This window comes from Megalops cyprinoides, chromosome 13 (assembly GCF_013368585.1).
Source record: "Megalops cyprinoides isolate fMegCyp1 chromosome 13, fMegCyp1.pri, whole genome shotgun sequence".
Classification (NCBI taxonomy): Eukaryota; Metazoa; Chordata; class Actinopteri; order Elopiformes; family Megalopidae; genus Megalops; species Megalops cyprinoides.
The window spans coordinates 29,871,717-29,898,597 of NC_050595.1; the positions used below are offsets into that span (position 1 = coordinate 29,871,717).

Sequence of the window (26,881 nt, forward strand, 5' to 3'; positions counted from 1 at the left end):
AATGTCAGAGAATTACTTGACATCGGACAAGATGTTTGCCTTTATTTATTTAAAAAAAAAAAAAAGATGTTTGCCTTTAACTAAAGCATATTTAAGTTTGAGTGACTAGTTGCATAGTTATTGTTTAATGGTTTAAAAATGTTTTATCAAGACTGGATTTGGCCTGTAATAGGCCCAAGGGATAGGGAAGCCTGTCACAGAAAGGTAATTTTTTCATTCAGCTCCACAAGGTCAGAGTTCTGTGAAACTCCACATGAAGAGCATATATGGTGCATATATTTTAATTTCTTAACTGTGGAGAGATTCTGCTTTGTAATAATCAATAATTTTCCAACTTCAGAATGCTGTCACAGCTTTAAAACTGATTTCAAATGCATTTAAACATTTTGCGATGCCATCTACCACAGAAGGATTTCAGATAAATTGCATAAGACAGACTCTCAAACTCTGAAATCAGCCCTAATTCAGTTGTCCTTGCAAAACAAACAAAATATGCAAAAACTTTGTTATCTTCCACATGTTGATTCCTTAGTGATGAGAGATGCTGTCACATATTATAATCAGTTCTTTCAATTTGCTTTCATGGAAGTCAGCAGTCCAAAGTTGATTGGCTGATGGAATTTAGCCCATTGTTTACGGCATGCTTGTTTTTCGTAATTTTAGCTGGTCCACTTTTTCAAGAGTAAGAACACATTGATGAAATCTTGAATGAAAGCCTTAATTTTCCCTTTGTTTTTGACAGAGAATTCCCCCTGATCCATGTGACTTTATGGATTTTAAATTCTATTGTTTAAAGATGCAGTTTAATAACATATTGCAAGTTGTGGAAAATAAATTATGCTTGTTCATGATAAAGTTATGCCTCTTGATATTTATGTATCCATTTCCTCCTCCTCATCACATGTGTTAATTTTTTTGTTTTGCACCAGTGAACTCCTAATTGTTACAATTATAAACTGATAATTGTATTATTTTTCATGTGTCTTTGCCGATTGCTACAGGCTGCTGTGATTGGAGTACCCACAGGGACGCCTGGAGGGTAATGATTGAAATACAGGTTTAAAGCCCTGCAGCTGATGTGGTGAAGAAAACTTTCCCATTTATAGCTATTATAGAGGTGTATCAATCTGGAAGCGAACACTAAGCCATTTCCACTTTGGTGTCTAAAGTCACATATGAGTGACTGTGGTGCAGGTCTCCCCTTCTGCTGTGCGATTGTTGCTGATGCAGTGATGAGACCGCCACCTGTCTCACTGTGCCTCAGGTGATGAAGCCAATTATCTTAGACCCATTCTGTGTCTGACACATATTTCAAAAGAGCAGTGTTTTGGATGTTCCCCAAATTGTTAGCTGAAAAGAAGGCTTGCTTGTTGGTTATTTACTCATCTGGAGCTAAATTTAGTGTGTGTGATACTTCATACAATCTGTGTCATCCTGTACACTTTTCATGCCAGGCAACCATGCATTTCTTGATGAAGACTTAATTAACAATATTTTTCTTTGATTAACAAGACTTCTTTGCAGACATGTTTTAGTGTCTTTTAGACTCGCTTGGTGTTATACTTTTAAGGCTGGCAGCAATATGTCACTTACAGCCAGTGTGCAGTGTTGCAGGTTCCTAGGTGTCTTTCATAAAGTCAGGACTTGGCACTAAGTTTGTCTCCACACTGTACAATAGCTTACTATTTATTCTATGGAAATTAGAGAAGTACTATAACTCCTAACACACAACTTGCATGCAAATTACCCTTTAGTGTCTATAGTTTCAATAATGTGACACGTATCACAGAGAGATGAAATCATAAAAAAATCTTATTTCCTGTATAGATCATAAATTTCCCCATATTTTCACAGAGGTAGTGCAGGTATTTGGGAATTTAGTTTTTGTAGAGATAAGATTACTCAGGTTGGGAGAATGTTTTTGAGAACTGCCAAACTGCTGCCTGCTCTAATCCCTGTCTACCTTACACGGAGGACACCATATGCTTGAGGGCAGTGTTGTGCATGAATGCGTTAAAAGAGTGCGTTCATTGAACATGCTCATTTTTTCGGTGAACAGTGAACTTGAACGTATCCGTTTGCAACTAAAGAACGTGAACTTGAGCTCGTTCAGGTTTGCGCAAGATTCGGAATCCTTGGGTGTGTTAAAGTTACTGCTTGATGAATAAACACGGATGGCGTTATTTCATCCTTGAGATGGTTTTATTAGTGCAACTCATCAGATAGACAGCTCGACAGCTCACAACTGCCCACATCCCGCGTAAGAATCACTGCGCATGTAGACATATACATAACGTCCCTAGAGCAACTCATTTTAAAAAAATAGAAGAAATGAACTGGGACTGTGAACTTGTTCAAAATTCAAAATTGTGAACCATGAACGTGAACTTGTTCCTTTTAATCTGTGTGAACTGAACTTTGAGCTAGCTCCTGTAAAGTGTGAACTTGCACAACACTGCTTAAGGGTCCTTTTATAAGTCATTCAACTACAAAGAGGGGGAACAAGTCATGAGGGATCACACCTCTACATGTGTCAAGGATTACTGTAGCCATTTCAACTGTTTATGACATCTATTGCAGTCACCAGTGCTGTGGGCAAGTCCAGCAGTGGAAGAGGGGGATAGCGTGTGGCCTACAGTCCAATTGATTTTATAGGTCTTTCAAAATATCAAATCACTGAGAACGCTGATGTTGTGGTCGTGTGACTGACTGAAGCACAATTACAGATCCAATCAAGTCAAAAGGGACTGAACCAATTACACAGATGGGTGGCTGCACACATCCATCCATGCCCAGAGCCTTGAGAAAGGACACAGCAGCTGTTCTGCTGTTGCAGTAACTACGGTACACTGCTGCCCTGACCTTTCCTTTACCATCTAGACATGATTAAATAAGGTCTAGGTTTGATATCCATACACAAAAGGTAGCACTGCATGTTTGTTTTGGTGGTTGTGTACAGTCTTGATTTTGACAGCAATATGAGCACAGTATTCCACAGATGATTGACAGGGGCTTGGCTGATGAGGACATGGTCTCTGCCATGTGTATCAGAGCGTTCTAATGTGCCTTTGGTTCTCTCTGTTCCCTCTATCTCTGTGAACAGTTGCAACAGACTTGCATGCTGGTTTTGCCAGAGCACAGCCCTAGCCCGTCCGCTTGCCACCGTCCGTGGAGACGTCTCACTTACGACAGTGATTAACTTCCTCTCTGTGATTGACAGCTGCCATTTCTCTGGTCACTGCTCCACTTCTAGATAACTTTCATGGGGTTTAGGGCGCCACATACAGCCAGACAATGGGGTGCGAGCAGGGTGTCAGAAATGAGTGTGGGTAAAATCGGAGCGTTATGAATCAGTGGCAGCAGTGGAGCAGTGTTCGGGGATCTGTACCTGATCTGAGGTTTGTTCACTCAAAGGGTCATAAGGGTCATAAGGGTCTCTGTTGAAAGAGAGAAGTCAGCTATCCGTTGCCAACCAAGCCCAGTGGACACATTTAACTTGCCCTGTATTATTCACTGTAGAGCAGCCAGGTAATTAGAAATCATTACTCATTTTCTGCTGCACTGCATGTGTGCTCTAGTAAATAGAGTAATTTGGGTGCTACCTGTATGAATAACAGAGCAGCTACAAAAGGACAAGGTGATTCAGGCCAGGCGTGCCACTGTATGGCATTATTTCAGTGTCGTCAAGGGAGAAAACGTTCAAGAATCTGCTCACAGATATCACAAAAAGGCAGTATTATATGAATACTTGTTAGAGAATATGCCAATGTACTTATTTGCAGTGTTCCTTTTGATTTAGTTATGCATGAACAGAATGACATATTGTCTTATATAAATAATGTAGATCCTTCTTCTGCGAAGTTAAGGGTGTCTTAGACCTTTCAACATGCAAAGTAAAGACATCACAAGGTGTCATCTCCTCAACATGCTAACTGCTCAGCAGCAGCTTTTTCTTGATGATCAGGATACAGTGGAAATTACAATGATGCCCTAATGTGTGCTAATATTGTTTCTTATGTGTACTAGTTCTCACATTCATTCAAGCGAAGGTCAACTACATGACAGTACACACATTATTACACACCATCCATTTCATTATCATTATTAGGGTGACCACAGTTACTAGGAAAGCACCGTTCATTCATTGTGTTTGTTGCAACTCATGCCCAGCCTTCAGAACTTTTAATACTCAGAGAAGTTAATTGTATTTCCAGCCAGAGTTGCCTACTGCATTATGAATACTGCTCTCTCAGTCTCTGGGCTCTGCTTAGCTATTCAGTTCACTGTCTGCGGTGTGGTTCTCCTGGGAAGTAGGTGTGTTTGAATGACTTGGAATCAGGGTGAGGCTGTTTAGCCCCTTGCATTGTTGTGTTAATGACTGAGTCTGAGCCACTTCTGTGCCGTCTTTTACTCTGATGGGTATTCTCATGGTCATTAGGAGCACTTCACTCCCACACCATTATTTTTGACTTGTATCACAGCATTATTGATCGACTGTCTTCTCCAGCTGTCCTGCATCATTTTCATCTCCAAAGCTTTGGTAAGATCCCAATGTTACTGCCTGTAGGCCCAGGTAACATGTAACATAACCTAGCCACTCGTCCCCAGAATACCATGATGACCAATAGAGAAGAATTAGCATGTTTGGAGGATGTGCTATAGCAGGTAATGGTGGACCAGATGCTGTCAGAGTGAAAAGTGACAAGCTTCATCTTTAATTTGAAGTTGAAGCAAAAGCTTCACACAAGCATGCTCTTGAACATGGTGCTGTTTCAGGGCAATTCATTAAAGGTACACAAGATGGGGCTTCTGATCGGCTCAGGCAGTTGAAGCACTCATTCCAAGTACAGGATGAGCCCTACAGTCCAAAGCAGTTCCAGTCTGGGCTGTGTCATTAGCTGACAGTGACCAGGAGGCCACAGCAATGGAGCATAACTGTTTCACCTGGGTCATGTTATCCAGGTTCCCCTCATTGCACCTCACAATAGTACCTTCTATTACCAACGTTTAGGCCCTATGAGTTGCTCGGGTGATATTATTAGTTGCTTATTCTGCATTTGCCCTCTTGTGTTCTATTTTGTGAATTGGGCGGGGGGCTTAGCGCAGAGGAGAGTTCAGTATGGCCCATTGGCAGTTCCAATGTCTGGGTAAAAATGAGCATTAAAAAGGCACAAAATGCAGAAGGGAAGGTGGTACAAGTGTAGATGCAGTCAAGTGACCTAAACAGATTGTTCATTTGACAGACTTGTGTTGCTTTTTAATAAGTGAAAACTTTACTTCCATTATATATGTCAGGGATAAGCAACTGCATATGCTGTACGTGATTCAGAAGTTGTATGTATAATCTTTCAAAATATAATGCCCTGCTACTAATTGTTCAGTATCTAACTTATAAAATACCTACAGTACTCTTGCAATTTGTTATTTACCACCTATCTACTACAGTTATCCCAGAATGTAAATTCTATAATTAAAATCAAAGCTGTAGGGTACTCAGCAGTTGAGAAGGAACTGAATTCATGGAAAAGATTTATGCATTTTTATAATTTATGCTGTCTCTACCTCTCTAGAAACAGAGCTTTTTATAGAGTCTCTTGTTATATTCTGAAGGCTTCTGTTTGAGCACAATAATTGCATTTTGCTGCATGTGAAAAGTCAGTTAGATAAGATCACCCTGCTGGTAAACTGAACTGACGTGGGCTTATCTTTAATTGCAGAGTTGTGGCATGCTTCTCCGCCCAGCCCCCTTGTAACGACAAGCAGCAAAAGAGGAGGAGGTGAGTTTTTAAAGCATGCTAAAAGTTGTATAACTGCTGGATGTATTCAAAGAAGCAGCTAAGATTCATCTAAGATGCACAGAGCAAAAATGAAAAATCAAGAGTTTCTCTCACTTCAATCCTTTGTGCTGAGAATGATGTCTCTGTAATGGAACATCCTTTCATGAAGCACAAAGTGGGATTGGGCTGGTGGGCACTGATGAACAGCAATGCAATGCTTGTTTGGGCCACGGGGAATTCTGAGAGTCATCAGATGCCATCCATACTATTTTAATCTGTCAGCACCCCATTCTCTGATAACCCTCAATTAGGAAAGAGGTAGATTTACTCTTCCATTATCTACATTTCAACTGACCACCTTTCTCTCTTCACCCATGCATGTACGCTGCATCAAGTAGAAACCATTTAAAGTCTGATTCACTGTGTTTTACATCCCACCACTGACAAAAAATCTGAAGTTATTTCTGTTGCATTGGAGCTGCCTGGTAGCCTTCTGTATATTTCCTTTTGCATGTTTACCATGTCTTGATATAGTCATGGTATGTTGACTAGTCACTGAATGAGTCTTCAGAAGGCTTAATTTACTCTCTCATGTCTCACCCATTCTGATCGCCCTCCACTGGCTACCGGTGATGGCAGACATCCTTTTCAAAATGCTGGTTTTAGCCTAACAGGTGGTGCTGCTCCCACTTACTGTATCTTCAGCTCATCACCAGATCCCACTCACCAGCCAGGCCTCACTAGGATGCTTGGCTGTCCCTCCCTCTTTGCAGCTGTACATCTTGGTTGTATCCTCTGTCCTCCTCTATGCAGTGGAATGATCAGAACAGCAGTCAGAGTTCCTGGCCACCTTCTGTTTCTCACTGAAGACCCACCTCTTAAGACTGCATCTCAGTCCCCCTACCCAAGCGTGACCTTTCGTTCCCCTTATGTGTAACTTCATATGTGATAGCTTTTCCTCAGGGAATGTGGTAGCTCTGTTGTTTAGAATGGTGTCGTCATACTGTAGGATTTATTGTATTGCACTTGTGTCAAGTAAGTACTTATGCTCTCAGGACTCTGTTGCTCTGGCATTGATGTGAGTTTAATTATTTGTAAAACATTGCATGCCACTTTTTTAGATGTAATTTTGGCTTGCATCTTATAAGTTGATCTAGATAAGAGTGTCAGCTAAATTACTATGCACCCATCTGGTATGCATTTCTGGCTCTGATTAATAGGTTGGTGTGAGAGGTGGTGTCCTAAAACTCCTTTATCCAGTGAACTTACACCTGTTCCTTTCTCATTTGATTCCACTATCATATCTCAGTTCCAGTTAACCTTTTGTAAGTTTAAAACTATACAAACTCTCCTCAGCACCTGAAGTGGGTCCATGTTGTGTTAACAGGGAGGTGATGTTCATTGGCTTTGTAGGGGACTCACAGTGCCTATAGTATGATGTAGAACAGTGTGGTTTACCCCTTACCCTCCCTACCCTGTTACCCCCAAGAAGCCCCCAGCCCTTATCCAGACTCCAGAGTCCTTAGGACTCAGACAGAGGAAGCAGATTTGGACTCAGAGAGAGGAGGCAGATTTGTATTTGAACTGAATATTTTTTGTTACTGGCACTGCATTGGAACTAGAAAGAGGGGAGGAGATGGTGAAAGGAATTTGTGCATGTGTGTGTGTGTGTGTGTGTGTGTGTGTGTGTGTGCATGCATCTGTGTATATGTGTGTCTGTGTGTGCGTGTGTATGTGTGTGCGGAAATGTGGTTGTGTGTATTCAGAATTCAGAAAAAAGGTCAGTGTGGAGACAGTGAGAGGAGGAGGTCAAACCAATCCAAGTGGTTCTGTTTCATGGCAAGTTAGGACACAAAGCACAACAGACCACATTGGAAGTAAAAAGCAGACCAGCAGATGGAAGTGTTGAGGGTGTGCAAGTATGTGAGTGTGTATGTCTATCTATTTCACAACGGATTGTATAAAATTTAGATTTCTCTTGTAATGGAAATGTTCATATGTCTTTGTTTTTATTAAAAACATATACTTTACTTTAATATACTTTTACTTTTATAATTATTTTATTTAATCCATGATTAATTTGCTTTGGTTTACCTCAGCATCAACTCTTTCTTACCAGGCACCATGACAATGTGAAGTCTGGGAATTTTTATTGACTCGCTGCCTTAGCCATTCAATTACCTGCTCTTTCATGGTCATTGGCGAACAGGTCCTACACAGCCGCACTGATCTTTGTGTCTTCTGGATGATAATATACAGACACTGATGATTAGACTGAGCCATCCATATGCTTTGATGACTAGCAGAACTGTGCAGTGCTTGCTTTAAACCCTTGCATGTTACCTAGCTATAAAAAACTGATGTCTGATTTTATAGCCATCACTCTCAATCCAATCAGTGAAGCCTTACTTTTGGGCTGTACCAGAGTTCTCATCATTATGTCTGTTCAAAAATGAAATATTCTGTGGACTCACTGGGCACACTAATGTCTGGTCTAGCCACCAACCTTCAAAAATAAGTAGCATTGTTGAAATTATCATAGTGCACCAACCTCATTTTAATTTGAAATTGGCCACCAAGTGACTGAAGTGTTACAAGAGAAGCCTTTTTCTCGATTGATGTCTTTCTTGCCAAAAGATGTTGTTTGCTGTTTGGGGAAAAAGACCATTTGATATAGAACCTGCAGAGTAGAATTAATTAAGTGTTACTGTGTTGGTGATTTTATTGATTATTATATTATCTAAGTTTAGGATATGCTGTAATAAACAGAAGTCCAGCCTCCTTGTGTTACAGATGCACTTTGTTTCTGAGACAGACAGATCTCCTGCTTGGGTTGTTCTCCAAATCTCAATTCCATTTTAATACAGCGACTGACTAGCGGAGTGATTTATGTGAATTTTCTGACCCAGTTACCAGATGACTAACTGTCAAGGCTTGTTGGTTTTTTGACTCTGAATATCCATCGCAACACAGTATGAGCTTCACTGCAGCTTCACAAAAAAGCATGAAAGTGAGAGAATGTATATTTGCTGTACATTGTGTAGTATTATTACTATTTTTGTGGTTGATTTTCACTTATGTGAAATGTACGTTTCCATGTATGTTTGAAATAGCAACAACATATGTTGCAAAATGCACATGCACATGTTCTCTGTTGAAAAACCTGAGCTATCACAGTCAAATAATATAGGGACAATGTATTCCACTAAGCACATCTAGAGAAAATCAAATGAATCTCAGTACAAGAATTGTGAATCCCATTTTAAAAACATTGTCCAATTCTATAACACTGTGTTTGAAGAGAAGTAGTTAGCCCCTTTGTGCCCAGATTTTTTTCAGAGTTGTAAGGCATGTCATTTTATCAGTTGAGTCTCTCTGAATCATGTTATGTATTTATTTTTTCCATTTTGTACTTCGCTTTGAAGAAAATAGCATTTTTATGACTGGCAACAATTGTTGCCAGTAGTCACACAGCTTGTCACCAGGTCAAATGTCACCTAATAATAATAGAGAAATAATAATAATAATAATATAATAATAACAAACATATTTCTTCCCATACATTCCATCATCTTTCATGCATTTTCTACTCTGTATGGTACTTCTTGAAGCACTCCACATGTAGTGGCACATCACACTTTCCACACGCAAATGATGTGCGTCCGCCACAGTTCTTGCATCGCTTGTACCTGCTACCAGTGTTGCAGGGCCAGTGGTTGAAACTATCAAACCTGGTGGCATCAGTTATCGCCACCGCCATTGAAGATCTTCTGCCCTGCCTACTTGCCATTGTTCCATGGCGCTGGAGGAGGGTCTGGGCTACCAGCCTCTGGAAGGAGAGGAGATCCTTCTGCCCGCTTTTCCAGGACCTAAATGAATGGTCTGCTTCTGTTTGTTCCATCTCTTCACCTCAGTTTCGGTGAATTCCCTCTCCATGTTCGACACCACAGTGACCACGCTGTTGTCATTCCACCTTACAATCAGCTTCTCTGCCTCAACCAGATACTCAGCATCACCTCTGGGTGTCTTCTTGAAGGTCTGGGGTGCTGTGAGGGAACGTTATGGAGCTGAGTTTGTCGCAACGTGCCACAGCTACCATAGCCTCTCAGGGTCATCTCATCCACCAGGGACAGGGTTGTGAAGAGGTTGTCGTGGTAAAACTTGACTCCAGGTGGCACTTCAGCTTTCTCTGCCAGGCCAAGAACCACATTTGGACCCTGACCAAGTCCAGTTTCCACCAGATGTGTGTGGCTTCCTACATATGCCTCCATCTGATGGACAAACCCAGAGGAGGATGCTAAGCTCCATATTTTATACCCAAAACGAATAGGCTTCCCTCTAATAAACTGTTTGCACCCATGCCTTCCAAAATACTCAATCATCATCTCATCTACTGCCACATGTTCTGCTATCGGGATTGCGTTGTTGATGTCATTCAGATGCTTAAAAAGGGGACGCACCTTGAAGAACGGGTCAGCTGTGATCTTCATGTTGTCTACTAAATGAACAGAAGACATAATCTCATCAAACCTGTTCCTCCGCATGGCATCTTTTACAGCAGTGTTGCTGACATCATAATCGTCTGACCAGAGAAGACGCCGCCTTGGGACTGTGTTGTATCCACTGATCAGCAGAATACCATAGAATGTCAGAAGTTCATCCTCAGTCAGGTTGAGTGTTTTCCCTTTTTGTTCGGCGTAGAGATTGGACATTTCCAGTGTGGTATCTCTGAGGGACTTGGGATAGAATGTGAGGAAGATATCCACTGGATCATCTGATGTGAAGCCAGGATCATGTTCTTTTGGGACATAGTGAGGGATCTGATATTTTTTGTTGGCTTGTGCTGGTGCTTTGGCTGCAATCTTGATTTTTTTGAATTTCCTGTCTTGGTTCTTAGTTTTGTGGAGCATGGGCCCAACGATCTCACTGGTCACCTTTTCATTTGTGCCACTGACCTTTCTAGTCTCTGTCTGACCCACTGAGGATGAACACCCAGGATCATCATCGGGGGGATTTGGCAGTTGCATGTCTGAATTAGGTAGAAAGCCTTGACCTTTCAGTAATCTCGATGGGAGGCGGTTATGGTCACCAGTGGCCTCGTCATCAGATTGGTCACTGTCACAGTCTGTGTCATGTGCATGCATTTCTGACTCAGGCACAACTGTGATGTCCGCCACAGAGTCAGAGTCCTGCAGTATGGCCAGGATCTCTGCTACGGTGTACCTAAGGAAAGGACAACATACATGATTGATTTTTATTTTGACCTATGTTATTTTATGAAAAATGCTTACATACATAGCATACCAGAGGGAAAAGGGGGATTTGTGTGTGTGTCTGTGTGTGTGTGGGGGGGGGGACCAAGGGACAGCGTGTGTCAAGAAAAGTGCACCTCCAACTGCACATAATGTTAGCTAGCAAGAAAATGATGTATGGTAACGTATAAAAATCCTATACACACAGGCCTTGAATACCTGTGAATTTATTTAGCTAGAAAGAGTATTCTAAGAGGACTAAAATGAGCCATTGTACATCATTCTACAATTTTAAATTATAAAAGTAAATTAGGAGCAATCCTGCAGACAGTGTTTTCCTTTAGTTAGCGACACGCTATGTGCCCACTGGCAACTTTTGTTGCCACTCACAGAAATAAGCCCATGAACAAAAAAATATTTATCCTAGGTACAATTTTTGGGGGGAGGGTTACTCTAGAGACTTGAATGATTAAATAATTATAAATATGTTTGGGGGGAAAATCATAAGAAGTTTATGAAAATTACCTCTTTCCAGGAAGATTTGCATCCGCCATGTCTTCAGCCGGAAGGAGCAGGAAGCAGATGATGTCATGCGATAGGAAGCACTTGGAAACGATTTTTAAAAAATCAAAACCTTTGTCTAAGTTGTCTACTAGCATATAAGTGGAAAAAGTTGCATTAGTACCTTTGAGATTTTTTTATTGTGAGTCGAAAATGAGAGTGATACACTTTGGCAACAATTGTTGCCAGCGGGGCATAAGGGGTTAGCTGTGATAGTTGTGTATGAAAACAAACAGTGAATACACCAAAACTAGCACATCTTGTCACATCTAAGGCCCAGGAGTTAGTAGGCTGAATAGTAGGCTTTTTGTATGTTATGTAAGCTCTAGCTGTTTGCTTCATTTCTTTCCATTGTCTGATGCACAGTAATGCTGAGTATGTAATATACTGCAAGTGTGAACGGAAGGTTCCTCCTGGAAGTCAGTCTTGGCAGTTTGTTCGACAGTTTGGTGGCATGAAAGAAGTGTAAGCCGTTTAATCTCTCCAGTGACACATTCTCATGTATGTAAGATGTACAGGCTTAGAGTGGTTGACTGAACCAGCTGTCTATGACCAGCTTTGTTTTCAGTCTTTCCACTTTGTGGATGATTGGCCACTGTACTTCATTCATACATTGAAAGTGAGTGAGAGCTATTTGTATGAATGTTAATCTTGTCCTTATTTGGGGTATATTCGCACAGTGTAGATGACTACTGACAAGGTGGTAGGTGTAAATACAAATGCCATAAAATGCCTTTGAGTGAGTTGCCAGTACTTACACTCTTTAGTATACGAAAAGAAATAATTTAGTTTAGCTGGAAGAATGAAAACTCTTTTCTAGTCATAAAATTGGTTAGACTGCATTGCCATTTCAGTCATATTATAATTTACCAATATTCACAATGTGGATATAACTGAATTCTTAGGTATGAGATTAGAAGTGCCAAGAAAGGGTTATTACATAGAGAATATTTCAGGACTTGTTTTAGTCATGTTTCTCCATGTCTCTTGGAAAAGCTGATGAATTTATCTTGAATTTTGAATGGTCATTATTTTAGTACAATTAGTCATACTAAAGGCTGTGTGCTGCTTAAGGATGTCTTATTATGCTAATATATGGATATTTTATTCTGAGTGCAGCTAAGCCTCCTTGTTAAACAATTGCATCCTATTCTCCCTCTATCTTCTGTAGATACTTTAGTGAACTCTTCCACTGCTTTTATCAATTTTACACTATGACTGAAAGGAATAATCTTTGATAATTCAATGACACATATCTAAATGCTATAGACATGGGTTTTTGCCTGGAGATTTACTGATGCCTCATGTATTAAAAGAGAGAAATGTGATTATTGCTACATTTTTACTGGGTCATCATGGTCACATGATGTTTTTTGTTTGCTTGGTTTTTGTCACAGAAAGTGCTTGTAAATTTAAAGTGTTTGCTTGTTTTTTTGTCACAGAAAGTGCTTGTAAATTTAAAGTGTAATTTAATCTCTTCCTGAATGTTACAACAATATTAGAAAATGATTTATTTGTACATCAGAGCACATTTTCACTGTCCTTCATCTAGACTTCCAAATAGGAAGGTGAAGATATTCTATATAGTTCACTCTGCAATCATGTAGCTGTGGAGATCTAATGCTTTTAATTACACATCTGATTAATTCAAAATGTTCAAATTAGATGCTGATGGATTTTATTAACATCCAGGAACTCAGTGACTGGAATAAAAGCTCTGTGCATTAATTTGTCTTATTGTTCTGGGCCGTGATTTGCATTCCTTCATGAAAATCTCTGGAGGACCTTGACAGGATAGCAGAAAAAAAGTGACAATGGATTTGGTACAGGTCCATAATTAGAGTAAAATTGTTGTGTACAATGGACCCTATTGTCCCTTCCACTGAAATTCTACATATACATGTAATCAATTAGACCGAGGCTGTGGTGACTTTGGCCACAGGAAGGAAGGGTAATTCTTTAGCCAGCTGGCATACCAGGTAAACATCTGTATGAAGGTTGGAGAAGGTTCTGGTTCAGGCAAAGCTGTTTTTAATCTGGTAGGTTCAAGTGTATTGCAAAGGATGACATTTAGCAGTATTATTTTTCCATATTAAGGTGACAGTTAACCGATACTTGTGTTGGAAACCTTAAATGGAATGAAGGTACATATTGGCAATCTGTCTTCAGTCTCTGTTCTCATCTATCCATTTACTAGAAACACTGTGTTTTCTTAAAGAACAAACGGTTTTGTCCTTTTGCTGTAGCTACAAACTGTATCTTGATGTTTTAAGTCAATATTTGGACACAAATAATACCACAACTGCAACCATTGGACGTGTACCCATGTTTGTAAGTTGCTCTTCATTAAAAAAACAACATGCAATTCCGCTACGGTGAGCAGTATCATTGTGTAGTGTGTGTCCTGTTTCTTGAATTTGTGCAGTGATATTCTAATTCATCAGTTTTTGTTTAAATGAGGAGAGATTAAATTTGAGGAAACTGTAATGAGATGCCACTTTAGAAGTGAATATAAATTGCCATCTGTCTCCCTGGCTGTGTGCACCTGCCTCCACATTCCAGCGCACTCCCACGGCAGGTCATGAAACCTGACTTTAGTTCTTACGCACTTGGAGTACAGGAAAATAACAGCACACATTTGGATAAACATGCCTGTTGATGTTGTAAGCTGTATGTATGTAACTTTTTTCTTTACCCAAGGTACATTCATCCTTGAGGAAGTTCCAGAGCTTCAGAATTTCTTCTTACATGTTGTTATCTTGCATGGTAAACTGAATCCAGGCTGACTCTAAATCATAGGAGCAATTTAAAATAGCTGACTGCCATGATGATACAGGATTACAGGAGATTTCAGAGGATGAGACTCCTGATACCAGCCTCTGACATAAATATGTTTTGATCCCATTTGGCAAAACAAGGTTTTGAGTATGTGAATTGAACAACGTCTTGTAAGCTGATCCAACAGACACAAGCAGCTACATGTCCACTGCAACTCCATGGAACTTGCCTAATCCAATGTTAGAAACAATGAACAGGCTCTCAGTCATACAGGCACAGCGGTGAGGATCCCCGTCTAAAAGCACAGGGGTGGTCTTTTGAAACAGGCTGTGGCTGTTTTTCCTGTTACCGATACCCCAAGATGGCATCCCTGGTTGTAGATGTTCCATTTGCTTCAATGCACAATAGGTATATAACTTGTAGTGGCCACAGTGGGGCACCCTGACCCACATGTTGTATGAGCTACCATGAATTACATCAGCATCTGCCCCTCCTGGGCAGTTATTGTAGCTTCCTCTGAATGGAGGGTCTTCTCTGATATGAAAGACACTTTTAATGTTTTTTAAAATTTTAACATTTAAAATTTTTGTTTCACTGATTTTGCAACATGTGGTGCTTCAATTGTAATGTGTCTTGCAAATGAATCTTTGGTACTCTGTGTTATTGCTATACAATGTACATTAATTTCCAAAGAGGAGTGTGTGTAAGAGTGTGTGAGTGTGTGTATGAGTGTGTGTGTGCGTGTGTGTGTGTGTGTGTGTGTGTGTGTGTTTCTTTTGATTGATGGAAGTGTGTGCTCTCTGTTCAATGTTTGTAACATTGGATGAGAATGAATCAACATTTGACACAGTTTGGTGTTCAAAATCTCAAGGCCAAAGCTCAGAAAGAATTTGTTTAGCAAAACCCAGAGCCGTATGCTACAGGGGGTGGGGCACCTCCCACACCAACGGATGACATTTCTCAAATATCTTGGATTCCCTTCAGCAGCAAATGTTTGAGTGACTAGGATGATGACAGTGCCAAATACCAGGCAGGCACATCAACAAATATGACTTTTTTACACCTTCCAAAATGGCCAGCTCAGTTAACAGTGATATCCGTTAGCTTGTTACTTGAAACAAATAAAGGTTTCATTAGGTGCAAGACATTGTATTCAAGATAAGAAGCTGTCATTATCATAACACCAGTCCTGATCAAGGATACAGTGTGGATTCAGTCCGTATCTAGGATTAAATGCAAATATTGACATGTACAACTGAAAAATTGCTTAATCCAAGATCAATCCAGGTTTACACAATCAACCCAAAGAATCCTCAGGTCCTGGGAGTGGTATTTGCAAAGGCATGAATGGGAATGAGAATGTGAGCTTGGCAGTTTCTTTGAAAAGAAAAAAGGTTTTGGAGCAATACAGGGAAAGGGGGATCTAAAAAGGGTATCACTTAGGCATGATTGACTGTGTGTAATAGATTTACTTAAGGGCATTCGGACATACCCAATCCACAGGAATAAAGCCAACACTCCAGAATTTGAAAGTGTGCTGACCGTGTCTTTTTTAGTAAGAATAAAGATGCAATAGTGTAGCAGTGACAACATAGCATTAAAGGAGGATGTTAGAGTATGTTTGTTAAAAGTATACATGCATTGCATTGCAAAAAGCAACAGTTAACTAAATAGTATTAGAGTCCTTGACATAATTTCCCCAAGATATTTTACAAAGATGTTTTTATTGCTTTTACCCCTGATGCAGCCCTATTTTTGGAATCACCAGCTGGATATGTTACATTCAGCTCACCACAACTGTACTCATGCAGGAATAGGCTACTGGGGCATAGCGGACCTCTGAAACACTCACACTCCAACCACAACTATTTCTCTCAATGCATGTCCCACAGCACACTACTATCAGCTAAGTGCCTACTGGAGGATGGATGTGGCTTTACCGGCATCATCCAAGAAACCTGCAGGTTCCTGAGGGGTCACAGGGTGCTGAAAGCACCGGGAGGATCAACCCCTGCCAGCATATCCACCCCTGTTCCTGGTGGAACAAGGCCACTTATTCCTATAGCTGTGTGCTCCCAGTCATCAGGGCTGATGGTGTGGCCGAGATTGAAGCCGGGCTGTAGAGCTCAGAATGCACTCAAAGGAAACATATTAGCTCCTGACTACTGGGGAGTTACAGAGATTTTTTGAAAAATATCCATTTGTGCCAGTGACTTGCCACTTGCAGATGTTCTGTCTGTTTTAACATAAGCTACTTTATACTGTAATTTCCTGGCACCTTCACTGTCATACTAATTGTGAGTGAAGACAGTAAAGCTACTTATTACAAATATTTCTTCTTTGGATGTGCGTAACTTTCCATTAATGGAAGTGTTTGAAAAAGAGCCTCATTCAAGCAGCAGCTTCAACTGAATAGCTTGGGGAACCCCAAGGCAAAAAATAAAATAGTCATATCAATGTTCTTTGCTACCAGGCGTGTGCCAGACAGCTTGCAGGAGTGTTCCAGCACCTATTCAACCTCTCCTTGAGGCTGAAGAAGGTGCCCCAGCTGTGGAAGACCTCCTGCATTGTTCCGGTGTCCAAGAAAGGATGTCCCAGTACTCTCAAAGACTACAGGCCAGTGGTACTGACGTCACATGTCATGAAGACTTCGAGAGACTTGTTCTGTGGCACCTTAGGCCCCTGGTGAGTGACTCCCTGGACCCTCTGCAGTCTGCATACCAGGCCCAAATCAGTGTGGACGACGCCATCATCTGCCTGCTGAACAGAGCTTACTCACACCTAAGAGAGACCGGGAAGCACAGTGGGAGTCATGTTCTTTGACTTTTCCAGTGTGTTCAACACTATCTGGCCCCTCCTGCTTGTGGAGAAGCTCTCAGCCATGCAGATAGACCACGGCATGATGGCCTGGATTACAGACTACCTCACCAACAGGCCACAGTTCGTCCGGCTGCAGAGCAGCCTGTCAGATGTGGTGATGAGCAACACTGACGCACCCCAAGGAATCGTACTTTCACCATTTCTTTCATCATCTGCACCTCTGACTTAAGCTTCAACTCTGGAACATGCCACCTCCAGAAGTTCTCAGATGATTCCACCATTGTGGGCTGCATCAGTGAGGATGAGGAGGAGGACAGAGCGGTGGTAAGAGAGCTTCACCAGATGGTGCAGGGAGAACCACCTCCAGCTCAACATCGGCAAGACCAAGGAGCTGGTGGTGGACTTCTGACGGAGCGGGAAGCCCCCAACCCCAATTACCATCCAGGGGGAGGAAATTGAGATGGTTGACTCATACAGGTTTCTGGAAGTACACATAAACAATAAACTGGACTGGATGGACAACACCGAGGCTCTCTATAGGAAAGGACAGAGCAGACTGTTCTTAGGAGGCTCAGGTCCTTCAACATCTGCAGCAGACTACTGCAGATGTTCTACCGGTCTGAGGTAGCCAGCACAATATTCTTTGCTGTGGTGTGCTGGGGAGGCGGCACCAAGACTGGGGAGACCAACAGACTTAACAAGCCAGTGAGGAAGGACAGATCTGTTGTTGGACTAAAACTGGACAGTCTGGAGGCAGTGGTGGACAGGAGGATGAGGGACAAAATCAGGACCATCCTTGGCAGCCCTTCCCATCCCCTGTATGATGAGCTGTGGCAGATGGGGAGCACCTTCAGCTACAGGCTCAGCTTCCCCAAGTGCAAGCCGGAGCGATTTAGGCGTTCATTTGTGCCGACAGCCATCAGGCTGTACAACAGCGCCTGAGACCCCCAGCCAATGCCTTTTCCCTAGTTGCCACCCCCCCCCCCCCCCCCCAAACCTATCATGCTATTTTGCACTACATGTAAATACCTGAACCTGTTTTTGCTCATTGCTTACTGCTCACTATATCTTTTTTTGCACTACATGTACAGTTGTTTGCTTAGTTGTTGCTTGTATTGTTTATTGTTTATTACTGTATTGCACATTATAGCATATTACATTTATTGTATTGTATTTTTATCTGTACTTCTTCGCCTATCTTTCTGCTGCTGTCAACACCCAAATTCCCCCACATGGGTATCAATAAAGTGTTATCTTATCTTATCTTACCAAAACACATTGAATAATCATTCAATATATTAGCAAAGAGCATCTGTTTAATATTTTGATACAAATGTAATACATGTGTATCATAACCCATCTAAACCTTTTGTGTCATGAAGGCAGCCTCAGTCTTGCTCAATATGGTCCGTGAAATTTCTCTAATAAGTGTCTTGGTACCTAATATACTTAACTAAGAAGCTAATAATGCAACCATGTGTAATTTCATAAACTGTGAGCTAACATTAATAATAGTGATAAATGAAGACAAACACAAAAAAATAGCACAAAATGTGCTCAGTGGTGGTTATGATTCAGCAGTTCCTGTATGTACACAGGCAGGGAAACAAAGTCATGTTTATACATTGTTCATTATTCCTTTTGACCAATGCCAAATGCAGATGCGCACTCACAGTAATGGTAAGAGGGGACTGTCTTGGCGTAGATAATTCAAAAGTATTCCCTATATTTCCACTTAATTTATATATTATGTAGATTACCTTAAAAAGAGATGGTAATTTCAAAAGTCTATGGAATTAAATAATGTTGAACAATATTTGTGCTGTTGCACAGCTGATATCTTTAAATCACCCTAGTAAATATTCCCTGCTATGCAATGTTTAATGTATTGAATCTATTACAGGCTCTTTGTCATAGAATCACACAAGGATGTTGTAAGGTGACAGAGTCGTTGTCCTCCATACCCTTGCACAGTTTTCATAACCTGTTGGTCCGTTTTGCTGACTGTTCACAGTAATGATAGACATTGTTAACTGTAGACACATAGTCTTTTTTTTTCAGACGGAGCCACTAGGCATCCCTAGTGGCAAGTGCTGCTCTGTGACTGTAAATTGCTTTAAATTGCAGATAGCATTCTGTATATACCATGTGTAAGTGTTTTTGCTTTTTGTCCATCAAAACAACAGATTAACAGGATAAAAAACGTTCCATCAAAGCTTAAAAATGATGGGTAATTGCTGGCTAACAGAAACCATCTCATATCAGTACTCACTCACAGATACTGTTGCCATGTTTTGTGAAAAATAGCTATTGGAATGTATTTAGAAGCTATCCTCGATCTTCTGTAAGATGCATATAAATTAAAGGTTAGGGCTACCCACCTTTTTTTCAAAATAATGAAATCACAGCTCATATCAGACTCCTTTGGAAGGAGGAACTAATATCTATTTGTTGCAGCTCATGCTACAATTGAAAAGGAATGATAGTGCATAAAAATGAATAATGTAATAATAATAATGTAATGTAATAATGTCATCATTTCTGGGTAATGTAAGCTTCAGTATTATGCTCAGCTGGCATTATTTCTGAGTAATGTAGATTTCTGTTGTATTTTTAGTGTTCAATTGTATATATCAGCATGGTACATGCCTTATTATGGTTTTAATCTGTGCAATTTTTACATTTTAATTTTACAGTTTAATCCCCCAATGATCAATTATATATGTACATATACATTAACCTGTATTTCATTTCTGTGTATATTGTACATGAATTACATTTGGAATGGAATTGTTCCCAAACATATTCCCGTCTTGTCTCTGAGATATAGGCTTTCATCTTTCCAATATGTTAAAGACATGTTAGAAAATGATTTTGCCTCCTGGAGAAGCATGAAAAATTGATCAGTGATATGAATATTGACAGTGAAGGAACAGACATGCTCTCAGACAAGGGCAAGATGTGTTAGCAGCCCTCATTTCAATGAGCTTTTTTCGGAGCAGGGTTTCAGAGTGCTGAAATCATGCAGTGTTAACAGAATGTGAAGCACTCTAGACTGGAGAGTGGTTCTCCATTAAGGCTCCTGCCATTGGTACACCATTCCAACCCACTCCATCACAGAAGGCAGCCCCTGCTGGGGGCAGATCAATACTCAAACAGATGTTAACAAACAGGGCACTTTGACCGTCTGCACTGCAGAGAAAATGGTATGAGGTGGGAATGGAAAGCAGCAAGCAGTATGATAAAAAGACCAGGGTGGTCAATGTATCCAGGCATCAGGTCCTGTAACAGTGCTTTAGAACAAGTAGTCTAGCTTTTTCTAATACTGTCTCTGTCCACTATAGTGTAATGCCTTTTGGTGGTCTTGCCCCAAATCCAAGTTGGCAAGACACTGTGATGTTACATGAGAAAGGCAATGGACAGAATTAAGACGGGGTTTGTGCAACAGTTTTCTGATTTTGAGTCTGATTTGAAGCCTCACCGCAGGTTCAGTCCTCCCATTCAAGTTAGGTAATGATACCAGCATATGTGCATGGTCTAACTTGGCTTTTCTTCCTCATCTGGTGTTACGAAGGTGTGAATGAAATATACACTACAAGTGCTGTGGACAGTGTCACAAAAGGTGGCACTGCAAAACTGGATGTCTCCCGTTATATTTGCGGCAACCCTTACATAACTGATTTTCTTTTTTTCTCTTTTGCACCCCTGAATCAGTAGCTATTCGTGTTGCGTTTATTCACCCTAGACACATACATAATTTAATTCTTCTACTGTGAGAATAAAGGCTTGTGTATCTTCAATGCCTCCTGATGTACAAAAGCAGGTAGTCCTGTTTGGGTAGCAAACATGATTACTGTTTTCTCAGTGTTTCAAATGATAATTTTCTCAGATATTTCCCCTGGTTTCAGTTTGAATATTGCATTTGCCAGTGACATTATATAACTGCAACTGGTTGCTTTTTGTTGTAGTTTCCGCAGTTTTGTGAATATGTTTTTTGTGCAGAATTTTAAGGGAGTGAGAATTGTTTATCTTTTAAATGCTTCACATTTTTACACTGTCTTACACAACATGTAAGTAGTTATTGACACCATTAACACAGCTTCACTCTGCATCATTGATTCACCCAGTCCAAATCACTCCTGCCCTGTGGGCCAGCATAATTGAGAGAAAAATGGATCTAAATAATTCAAGAGGAAGGAGTGAGGTTTAACCCACTCAGGTCAGCAAGTAAAAATAGTTTAGTAAATATAGAGAAAACAAGGTGGGTTCAACACGGTTGTATTGGATGTGTGTGTGTAAGAATTACTGAAACTGATTCGGAATTCCCCGTTCTCAGTCCTTTTTGGGGTAGGTTGTGAGCGCACTCTGTGTTTGCTGTGATCCCTGTGTGATTGTGCAGTATTGTCCCCACCACCATAATGACCTGCAGTGAATCGGGGGGGGGCTCAGGTCGGGGGAGGGGCGAGGGGTATGTGTGTGCATGTTGGGGGGGATTATTGCAATGGGTCTTCCCTGTTGGCCGTGTCAAAGGGGGTTGGGCAGGGGGCAGAGCCTAGACTCGTGGGGGAGGTGGCAGCCCTTTCAAAAGTGGTCACGGCTCTCTCTCCTTTTCTTTGGGAGCACGCCTGTGCTTGTGGAGTCCTTGTCGGACACTCGAGGGCTGATATCACCGGAAAGTGCAGGGAGCAGTTCCTCTCTCCCGCCCGCTTCTCAGGTTCCGCGGTCCGCTACCCCGGACTCGCGCTCTCCTCCTACCTCATTTGCTGAGGCAGCTCTCTGGAGTACCTGAGCAGCCAGAGCGCGCTGCCTGTGGGAAACCTGTGCTGACTTTCCTCCTTCATTGTTTGTTTCCACACTGGCATACTTCCTTTTTTCCTGGCTAACCTTGCTCATGCTGTGGAAGGCTTTTCCCACTGTGCCTTCTACCCCGTCACAGACTTGTCTTTTTTCATTGCTTCTCATATGCATCTTTAAACACACACCTGGCATCAGCGTCCTCTGAGATAGGGATAGATCAGACCACGGGTATTGCCTTGAGGGAACTGGCTCGGACCCTCCTGGATACTGGGAAGCGCATTTGAGCTGACGGTGGAGGAAAGTACGGACCTCAACTTCAAGCAAGTCATAGGCTGAGTAGGTGAGAGAGCTCGACTCGCTATGTTACTGATGTCGTTTGCTTTAGTCTGAAAACAAAGTGCTTATCACAAAATAGAATGTTTATTGGTTTATTGGAGTTATGCATGTATTAATGATGACTGCTGAAAAGTTCACCTGGTGTGTTGTTGTTACGATCTTCGCAGGAATCTTGCACAGTGGAATTTGTACCACATTGTAGATTACCTATGCAGGCTGTTTCAAACGTCAGCACAGTGGTGTTTCCATTGTGAAACTTAGCTCTCTCCCTGTGTTTTCTTAACAGCCGTCACTTCCAAATCACTTAAAAGCTGCCTCTCTTCTTCCCGTAACTCCCCCTCCTTCTCATTATCAGACTTCACTGTGGGCTGTCCCAAACCCCAGTAAAACTTCAAATGCAATCAACATCTGGGGAGGTGTGACAGCACAGAGTTATTGAGGGGGAAATTGCCTGCTTTTATTGCAGTGATAAGCAGGAAGGAGAGGGTCTTCCCCCATCTATTCCCAATGAGCTGCGCACTGATGCTTGTTTTTCTGATGAAGCAACACTCATACACTGTAAACAGTTTCTCTGTATAGTGAAGAAGGTGGATTTAATATCGATCGCTCTTAGTGATCAGAGCTCTGAGCCCATGCATGGCATGCAGGGAGTCCTAATCAGCCTCAATCCTCAGGTAAGGTCTGTAAAAATGGGCAATTTAGCTTGTTAGCAGAGGGTGCGGAGAATACTGAGGTCCTTCTAAAGCCTCTCATATTACAGGAATGTAGACAGGATGTCATATTCTTTCAGTTTAATACAATTTATTGCTGTTATATCCCATTGTTTTAAGACTTCAATTACCATAAGAGACTGGTACTTTATTGTAGTTCTCTGAAGCCACTTCACAAAAACTAAGGCTCAGATGATATCAACATGTAGAAAAAGACTAGAAAAATGGATTAAAGCAATGGCAGAAGTCACTTGAACAAAAAATAATTCTGTCACCATGCTGTTCATCACATAATTCATTGGTGTACTGTTGATTGATAGTGTAGTAGAATATGTGACCAGACCAATCAATAATTAATTGATAAATGCAATTCATAATTTTAGCCACATTTTGTGTGTGAACACATTAATGTGGATCCCTATAAGGAGAGAGTTATAGCCAGTGCAGATTGTAGAAAGAGTTAGAGGGATCTTTTGTAATGCAGTACACAGGGACAGCTTGCTTCTCTTGGCAGTACAGAAATACACAGTCCAGCATTGAGAGTGATCATGTACGCTCATTGCTACCCAGTTTCACACAGATGAGGACTGTGACAGATGACCAGCATTGCTTATCAATCACTGTGAGTCACAGATGGGAAATTCCCTGGTGAGCTTCCTGATATACTTCCCAGATTGCTTTTTCTTCCCTATGTGGGGACTGTTCCTCACTGGATGAATCCTTGATGGTCTGGGTGTGTCCTCTCCATGCAGATAATTTTGCTGATGGTGGATGTGTCATGGGTACTGTCTGTCCATTATGTGTTGTGTTGGTATACTGTAACCTTTGCTTGCTGGATATGAGACAGGTACAACCTTTTCTCTTGATGTTAATGGCTTCATTATTGTCTCCTCCATTTGAGAGCACCAATTAAGGGTAAATCAATCAGAACAGAGGAGCTTATGGGAAGTGACACAAAGAGACTATTAAGGAGGCATGAATGTTTCCACTTCACTTAAATGGAAAAACTGACCATAGGGCATGGCTTAAAATTTTGGGTTATGCAGAGCAAAGCTGAAGACCCTTTCTTTAGCTTTTATAAACATATATTTGTGGTCTATGCAATCCCTCTTGCACCACTCAGCTTATGATCAATATGTTCAGTATCGGAAAATGGCTATTCAAGTTACCTTTTGACCTGGAGTTTTGAGATCATGGTACATATAACAGAGACTGTCATGTAGGGGCTAATTGCAGTGCAGCTTGCTGCAGTTCTGTTCATTTAAATTTGATTGTTTTTTGTCTGCAGGTGACACCAGACATGCTGTGATATTTATTTCCATCCTGCACGCACTGTTAGTTTTATTAGGGAAAGTCACAAGAAAGCAATATGTTTAAGGCAAATTTGCTCCTATAACACGACGTATATTGTATTTTTTGGTAAATTTATTGAGTGCTCGTCTGGATTTATTGGGTGAATGAACATACCTGCTGACACAGTGTAACGGTCATAAATATAATTAGGCTCTTGCGATTGGCACCGCACAGCACAGAGACTGTGGTATAATTTAAGATATGGAAAATTGTAAACAATAGAGTGCAAGCAAACTCTGCGTTAATATTCAATTTTGCGATGAAATATTTAACTAGTAACCTCCTTTCCTCTGAGTACATGATGCCAGAGGAGAAGCTGTGGCCTCACAATATGCACACTCTGACATTCATCCAACATTGGTGTCATATCCATAACACAAAGTATATTACAGAATCTTTTCCATGACATGTGTGTAGATCCAGTCCAATTACAAATAAAATATATAGACATGGACCTATGTAACTAATGATAACGCTTTGCTTGATTGTGAGATAATAAAGCATAACATATTCATAAAGCATCATAACACATTCATAATTCTTTGCAATGTTTGATAGAAGCATTTACATATATATTCATAATATTTTTTTTTAAATGAACTACTTAATATAATATGTCTGCCAATCAGAACTCATACAGGGGCCAGTTGATACTTAGGAGCACTGAGCGTCTTTATCTTTTTTTCTTTTTTGTACCCTTCACTTACATTCAGACTTAACTTACGAACCATCCATCTCTTAAAGTGCAATGTTTCACACTGGGAATAAATGTAAATTGTCCTGGAAAACCACACCTCCTTACCTGGTGGTTGATAGATTTTCTCATGGAGTTGTTAGTCCGCATTGAAGAATGCAGCTGCGGTTCACCACAAACTGAATCATGAATGCCGATCAGATAATTACAAGATAAAGCAGTTGTAGAAGTGAGACGAACCTTTTCAGTACTTTAGCATAAAATGGTAATATTTAAAAATATCAGTCGAGTATTTTTATTTTAAAATTGTAAAACACCACAGCATATTTGGTTCAAAGTTTTCTCTTACCAATGTTCATTTTGTACTTAACACAGCAAAAGCAATAGACAGTATGGAAGTGTGTATATACATACCAGCTATATGAATTACAATATCTGCATGTGTATCCGATACATAGTTGTCTGAACTTATGGTTAGATATTTAACTACATAAAGTAGGAGGAGAGACTAAATTTAACAAATTTTGTTGATTACATCATTTCCCCAATGAAGTTAGTTGCCAAGCTTGATATGATACTTCTATAGTAATGTTACTAACAATATCTAATGATGCCACTGGATTTTCCAGCAAGCTACCAAATAGGCTTTTGAGACATCTTTTTTTTCATGTTAATGTTACAGAGTGCTGGCTCAGTACAAGAACATACTTCTCTTTCTTGTAACAATTAACTTGTACAGGTCCATTCATATCACAGTTAACATTACTTATATATCTATGTTTTTCCACTGTTTCCTGTTCTCAAGTGATGGTTGCCCATAACTTTGTATTGAGCACTCTTCCTTGTATCCACTTAATCTATATTATTTCCCTGGTGTGCAATCTTGAATTCGCTAGCTAGCTAATTAGGTAGTATATGAATATCATCAGTATTGGCACGGCTGTTGGGGTTTTATTAGCACTGTGCAAATTATGTTTCATGTAATCAGTAAAAAATAGTTAATGTGGTTGCTCTCCTTACTTTATGTGGCTAACTAAATAGCTAGTTAATGTTAGTGTTAGGTTCATCCAATAATCAATCTGTTTTATAAAGGCAACAGGCACTCAATGCACAATGATATTAAAACAGTGTATCAATAAAAACAATTCCATTCACCAGTTGTATATCAGGGCATAGTGTCATGGCTGGAACATCATGGCTCTAAACCAAAGGTCCAAAACTCTGTAACTGTGTTTTCTTTCCATTGTCGGATATAATGTCCCCATCTACAACAGGAGTTTAATACCGTTTTGAAAAGTGGAATGAATCAGTCTAAAAAAGCAATATGAGTAGAATTGCACTGGAAGGGGTTGCTGATGAGGGAAATGCATCTATCATGCCAGGGTGACAGGCAGAGCTGTATCAAATGTATCAATACAGGGCAGTTGCAAGGAGCAAACAGTTTCGAAGAAACTGTTTAGGTTTTGGTATATTAATGTAAATGGAATTCATTCATAGAAAGCAACACTACGTAAGACTTCACTCACATGCACTGATATTACTTTTTGATTTATCGAAATGTATTTGCGGCATTTGGCATTTGTGATATTTGTAGTCTTAGAATGTGATTACTTTTTTGCTTGCTTAGCTAAGCAACACCCAGGATCAGCCCCACAGCCTGCACTCTTCCATAAAAAGCTTACCTATACTGAAATTATTCTCCACGTCATGGTTTTTCACTAGCGGTCCGCATACTGCCACATCAGTACAAGCTGATGACAGGGAATTTGACATGCTTTTTGATGGCGAATTTACTGTAAATTC

At 40.6% G+C, this 26,881-nt stretch overlaps 1 protein-coding gene across 1 annotated transcript in view; it reads left to right on the top strand.

The window, feature by feature from the left end:
• Positions 1-26,881, top strand: part of LOC118788035 (LARGE xylosyl- and glucuronyltransferase 2) — a 101,627-nt gene that overhangs the window by 22,243 nt on the left and 52,503 nt on the right. Inside the window, exon 2 of the mRNA XM_036543867.1 lies at positions 5,718-5,777. The gene's annotated coding sequence lies outside the window, so the exon portion shown is untranslated. The remainder of the gene's footprint in view (positions 1-5,717; positions 5,778-26,881) is intronic.